This window comes from Pongo abelii, chromosome 1 (genome assembly GCF_028885655.2).
Source record: "Pongo abelii isolate AG06213 chromosome 1, NHGRI_mPonAbe1-v2.0_pri, whole genome shotgun sequence".
Taxonomy (NCBI): Eukaryota; Metazoa; Chordata; class Mammalia; order Primates; family Hominidae; genus Pongo; species Pongo abelii.
Genome location: NC_071985.2, coordinates 168,417,626 through 168,423,417, shown reverse-complemented (window position 1 = coordinate 168,423,417; position 5,792 = coordinate 168,417,626).

Sequence of the window (5,792 nt, the reverse complement as noted above, 5' to 3'; positions counted from 1 at the left end):
GCAGCAATCTAGGTGTGCTGTGTGGGAATCATTGAAGAGTGTGAATCCAGCAACTATCAAAGTGCCTGGAGTGAAATAGACAATAGACAGAATAGACAATCGGTGTTTATTTGGATACCTAAATGACTATATCATGAATAAGATTCATCATTTTCTCCACAGATTAGAACTTTGGAGATATTCAAGAAAAGCCTACAGAAAAAATGTTTGTCTTCAGTGGGAAGTTAAATAATTGACCAATCAAGTTACTTATTCATTCATTTGTTGACCCACTGATGTATTAATCATATATTGTACTATGTACCAAGCACAGTGCTAGATATTGAATATGTAAAGAACAAGTATACACAGTCCTTGCCCTCCAGGAACTGGCAAGCTCACATAAAGAATTATAACACAGTGTTATATATGTTACCAGAAAGATGGTGCCCCATGCAGGTGTGATGAAAATGTACAAGTAGGGGTATATTTGAGGGGCTCAGGGAAAAGGTGGGAGGGGCAGAAAAAATGAGTAATGGTCTACCAGTGACAGGTTGCAAACAGAAAATGAAAAAGAGGAAATGGTTGGGTAGATGGTAATTATTGCTCTAAAATTCTACATTCCTCTTGTCTATATTAGGAATGCTGCTTATAAATGGTGGTAAGAACAGTTGTTCAATTAAGCTCTTACTATAATGCCCTGAAACTACAGATACCCCTAGTATCTTATGTTTTTGTACCCTTTTATTGACTAAAAGTAATACCTACAGAAGTACATCAAGATTTATTTACAAAGATATTTACTATCTGGTATGGTTTGGATTTGTGCCCCCCGCCTCCAAATCTCATGTTAAATTGTAATCTCCAATGTTGGAGGAGGGGCCTGGTGGGAACTGACTGAATCATGGGGAAGATTTTCCCTTGCTGTTGTTATAATAGTGAGTGAGTTCTCACAAGATCTGGTTGTTTGAAAGTGTGTAGTACAGTACCTCCTCCTTTGCTTGCTTCCTCCTGCTCCAGCCATGTAAGTTGTACCTGCTTCCCCTTTGCCTTCCGCCATGATTGAAAGTTTCCTGAGGCCTCCCCAGCTATGCTTCCTGTGAGCCAATTAAACCTCTCTTCTTTATAAATCACCCAGTCTCAGGTATTTCTTTATAGCAGTGTGGGAATGGACTAATACACTATCAAATTATCTCATTATTTTCAATAGTAAAAATTCAGAAATGAGAAAATCATGAAGAATTTATTAAAGAAACTATTATGCAATTGAATACATTGCAATCACTTAAAATTGTTTTTAAAGAATATATAATTACATGGGGGAAATGTACAAAATGTAAGTTTTGAAAGGAATAAAAAATTGTATGTTTAAAACCAGATTTAAAAATATATAGACAGACCAATTTGCATAGGTAAAAAACTAAAACACAAATGGTAACAGCGGCTTTTTGAATATTGTGAATGTTACAGATATTTAAATTTTTCTCTATATGTCTTTGTTATCCAAACTTGTAACAATGATTGTCATTGCTTTAGTAAAGAAAAAAAAAGTTATTTTACAATGTTATTTTGGACACACAGTGAGTTAGCCAGACAGACAACTTTTCTGGAAAGTTTCCCCAAACTCCCACCCTAAATCCACAACTTCATGGAGGTAACTCCAGGATCCATGAGTGTACAAAACGACCCTACACCCTTGGCTACAGCAAATTGGTCCATAGGTGGGCATCTGACCAAAGCTAAGCCAACCAGATTACGTATGTTGAAAATTTGGAGATTAAAATGATTACCAAACCAAGTGTTCCTTTGAATGGAAGAGATACAAACTTGAGAATTGGAGGGTGACTTTTTTTTTTTTTTGTCTTATGGACTAAGTAGTAGAGAAAACTAGTTTTCTGGAATTAAAAAAAAAAAAAAGAATGTTGCCAATGTATAGAGAGAAACACAGAGGACAGATAGCAGCAAGGAGCTGCCGGATTTTCATGACAGATGTGACTCCACTTTTTATCCTTCCTGAGGCCTTGAAGCACCTCCCTTATATTCCATGATTCCATGAGATATCCACATGCCTTATAAGATTTTTCCTTTTCTCACTTAATCTGAATCAATTTAGCTTTTTTTTTTTCTCAAAACCAAGAAGTCTATTAATACAATATCTTTGGGAGCATAAGGAGAGAAGCCACACTCACTAAGAGAGCTTCCAATAATACTAACCCATGAGGACAAGGACTGCATTTCTCAAGTTTCCATCGCCTAGCCCAGTTTCAAGCATGTGGCTGATGCCCATTACAAGCTTGCTGACTGACAGTCTGGAAGAATGAATGATGTATTGCTATGCCTTTACTCCCCTTGCCCTACGTTCCTATTTAATAATTAGTAAGAGTGCATCAGAGTTAATGAAAAGGACATATCTGAGTCCCTCTCTGCTCCCTCTTATAGGAAAAGCACGCAATGTAGGTGGCCTGGGAAATGTTATTTATGGTTCTACTCCACGTAATATTGTTGATGCTCAAATTCACTTGTAATTAAAGGTTAGGTGTAGCTGAAAACCTCTCCCTAATTGCTTAGCAGCAAAAAGCCTTCATTTGGAAAACCCCGACAGTTTCTCATTAAAGAAAAATAATGCAAATTGATGTAGAAAGGTAATCAAATGGTACTTTCTATAATTTACTATTCCTTTGCTCAGGCCTTCAAGAACAGCCATAATGTGCACCTTGCTGCCAGACCATTCTCTATGTTAAACATTATGGTGAGTTAGAGAGAGAAAAGTGCAGAGCACATCAATTGAGTCAATGGGATAAAACATGAATGGTACATAAATAGGGTGACTTGTAAACGTTTTGAGTGTTTTTAAAATGATGAAACCAGGTCAAATTTCTCAAGTTTCCAGCAACTCCAAAATCTTACTTTGGAAATGGGAACATATGTTTTAAAGTTGAGAAACCACTTGCATTAACAGCATGCCTGAATGTTGTTAACAGTGTGAAGTCTTTAAGAAGTTGTCTGACCTACTAAATTTAATTAAGAGTTTTAAAAGGCTTCTGGACATTGCATAATAGACTACCTTCAAATTGTCATGTCAGGCTGTTAATTGATGGTTCCATGGCTAATTTAAAACTCTTCTATCACACCTGATAGAACACACAGAGTTATACAATCATATAACTCTGAAGGGAGAAGTTGATAGGACCAATAGCAAGAAAACAGAAACAGTGTGAATCACAGCTATCCAAATATTTTAAGTGCACAGTTTTAACTCTTTGGGAAATAGACTTGTAATTTTCATTCACAGTCTTTATAAGCTGCAAGTTGACGTTTGTGTTAAATTTCTCTTTAGAATCATGATGATATTCATTAAGCCTTTGCCACATGCCCAGTGCGGTGCTGAGTACTGGAAACATAAAGATGAACAAAAAGGGAAACCTCTGCTCTCACATGGCCTCCCTGATAAATGTCCTTCAGATTAGGATCAGAAGGATGAATATCATCATACAAAAAAGGAAAAGAAAGCTGTTCCAAGCCAGGGGAGAGCATATCAGAAGACCTGAATGAAACAAGAGTTTCCTGAGTTACAGTTTTAAACAGTTTTAAACTGTAACTCAAGCTTAAGGGACCTAGTGAAGTACTGCCCCTCCCAAAGTTAACAAATCTTCAGAGACTGCCAACAACCTACCTGTGAGCATGCCTTTGATAAGCAACCCAACCAATCCTGAGTTCACCTATCCCTCTGTCCTAAATTACATGAGGGCCAGGTATAGCACAACTAAGGACCACTCTCTACAGCCCAGAGCCTGCCAAAATATTCAAACTGGCCAATCCTAAATCTACGTACCCTGCCTTGCCTATTTCCCTTCAAAAAACACAACAAAGGCCGGTGCCCATGTTTTCCCCTCACTCCTGCGTCCTGACCACCCTGGCACTTTCCCATGTGACCCAGCATATTGTGGGATGCTCCCTCCTCTTGGGAACTGTGAATAACAAACTATCTTTGCAACAGCAGTCATCTCCTGATCTGTTGGCCTCACCATAGCTGAATAAAAACAAAACCATGAATACATTTTAAAGCAGTACCTAACTCATAAGTTATCACAGAATAATCAAAATGGACAAAAAGTTATCAGGATAAACACTGATGAGAGAAATGTTAGTAAATATACTACTAAAAAGGTTTTTAATACAAAACTGCAAAAAAAGTTCTTAGAGAAATGTCATGCATAAGAAAGGGTGGTGCTCATTCATTCAACATATATTTATTGAGCATGCTATGTGCCAGGGACTGAACTAGGTACTTGGATGCAATAGTGAACAAAACAAAGATCCCAGTCCTTGTGGAGCTTATATTCTAGTGGGGGAAGACAGAAGACAGGTGGAACAAAAACCCATAAAGTATATAAATACAAAAATACAGTGAGGGCTAAGGAAAAAGATTTGCAGTAACAAAGCGGTTAGCATGGGCTTCATGGAGAAGGTGGCATTTGATCAAAGACTTGAAGGAGATGAAGGCCATATGGGTATCTGAGGGAAGAGCTTTCCAGGCAGAAGATGCAGCTAATGAAAGGCCCTAAGATGGGATTATGTGTGGCTGAGCTAGAACACTGTGGCTCAAACAAGGTGAAGGAGGTGGAGAGGGCTGACCAGATTAGAAAAGTGACAAAGTTGGGGAGGTAAGACTGGTTTTGGGGGAAGGGAAGTTTGTGCTGGGCCTTTTGGTTCATTTTAAGCACTTTGGCTTTCACTCTGAATGAGATGGAGACCCACTTGAGGGTTTTGAGCAGAGAAATGACCCAATCTTAGTGAGGTTTTTAAAGGATAATTTTGGATCCTGTGTTGAGAATATAAAACAGAGTACAAGGGTGGAAGAAAGCAGCCCTTTGGGACAACTACTTAGCTAATCCAGGCAAGAGGTGATGAGCTCTCAAACTTGAATGGTAGCAGTGAAGAGGGCAAGAAGTGAGCAGAGTTTAGATAATTTTGAAGGTTGAGTCAACAGAATTTCATGACACATTGGATGCAAAATGTGAAAGAGTCAAGAATAATGACAAGGTTTTGGTTAAACAAGTGGAAGGAGGAAGTTGCCATCAACAAAGATGAAAATAACTGTTATGAAGAGACAATTAAATATATATGTCTGGAGACAAGAGAGAGGTTCATGTTGATAATATAAATTTAGGAGTTGTCATCATACAGATATTTAAAGTCATGAGATGGGTTGAGAGTGACTGCAAATGGAGAAGAGAGCTGGTACCTCTGCAGAACACTTTTCCTCTAACCTGCAATGTCAGCTCCTCTTATCTCTTTCATGTCATTGCTCAAATGTCACCTCGGTGCAACCTGTCCCCTCTACCTGACCTCATAATTGTCTGTATATCCTGCTCTTTTTAAAGCCAACCACTTATCATCTTCTAACATACTATTTAACTTACTTACTTATGTTTATTATTTATTTTCCACTTGCCCATGCTAGAATGTTAGCTCCATGAGGGCAGAGATTTGTATTTTTATTTTTGTTCACTGTTGTATTCCAGGTACCTAGAACAGTACCAGCTTATAGTAAATATTGCTGTCGAATTATCCCATTACCATAGGGTGCATTTTCTTTTCTTTCCTTTTTTTTTTTTTTTTTTGAGACAGAGTCTCACTCTGTCACCCAGGCTGGTGTGCAGTGGTGCAATCTCGGCTCACTGCAACCTCCGCCTCCTTGGTTCAAGCGATTCTCCTGCCTCAGCCTCCCAATTAGCTGGGACTACAGGTGCCTGCCACCATGCCCGGCTAACTTTTGTATTTTTAGTAGAGACAGGGTTTCAGCATATTGG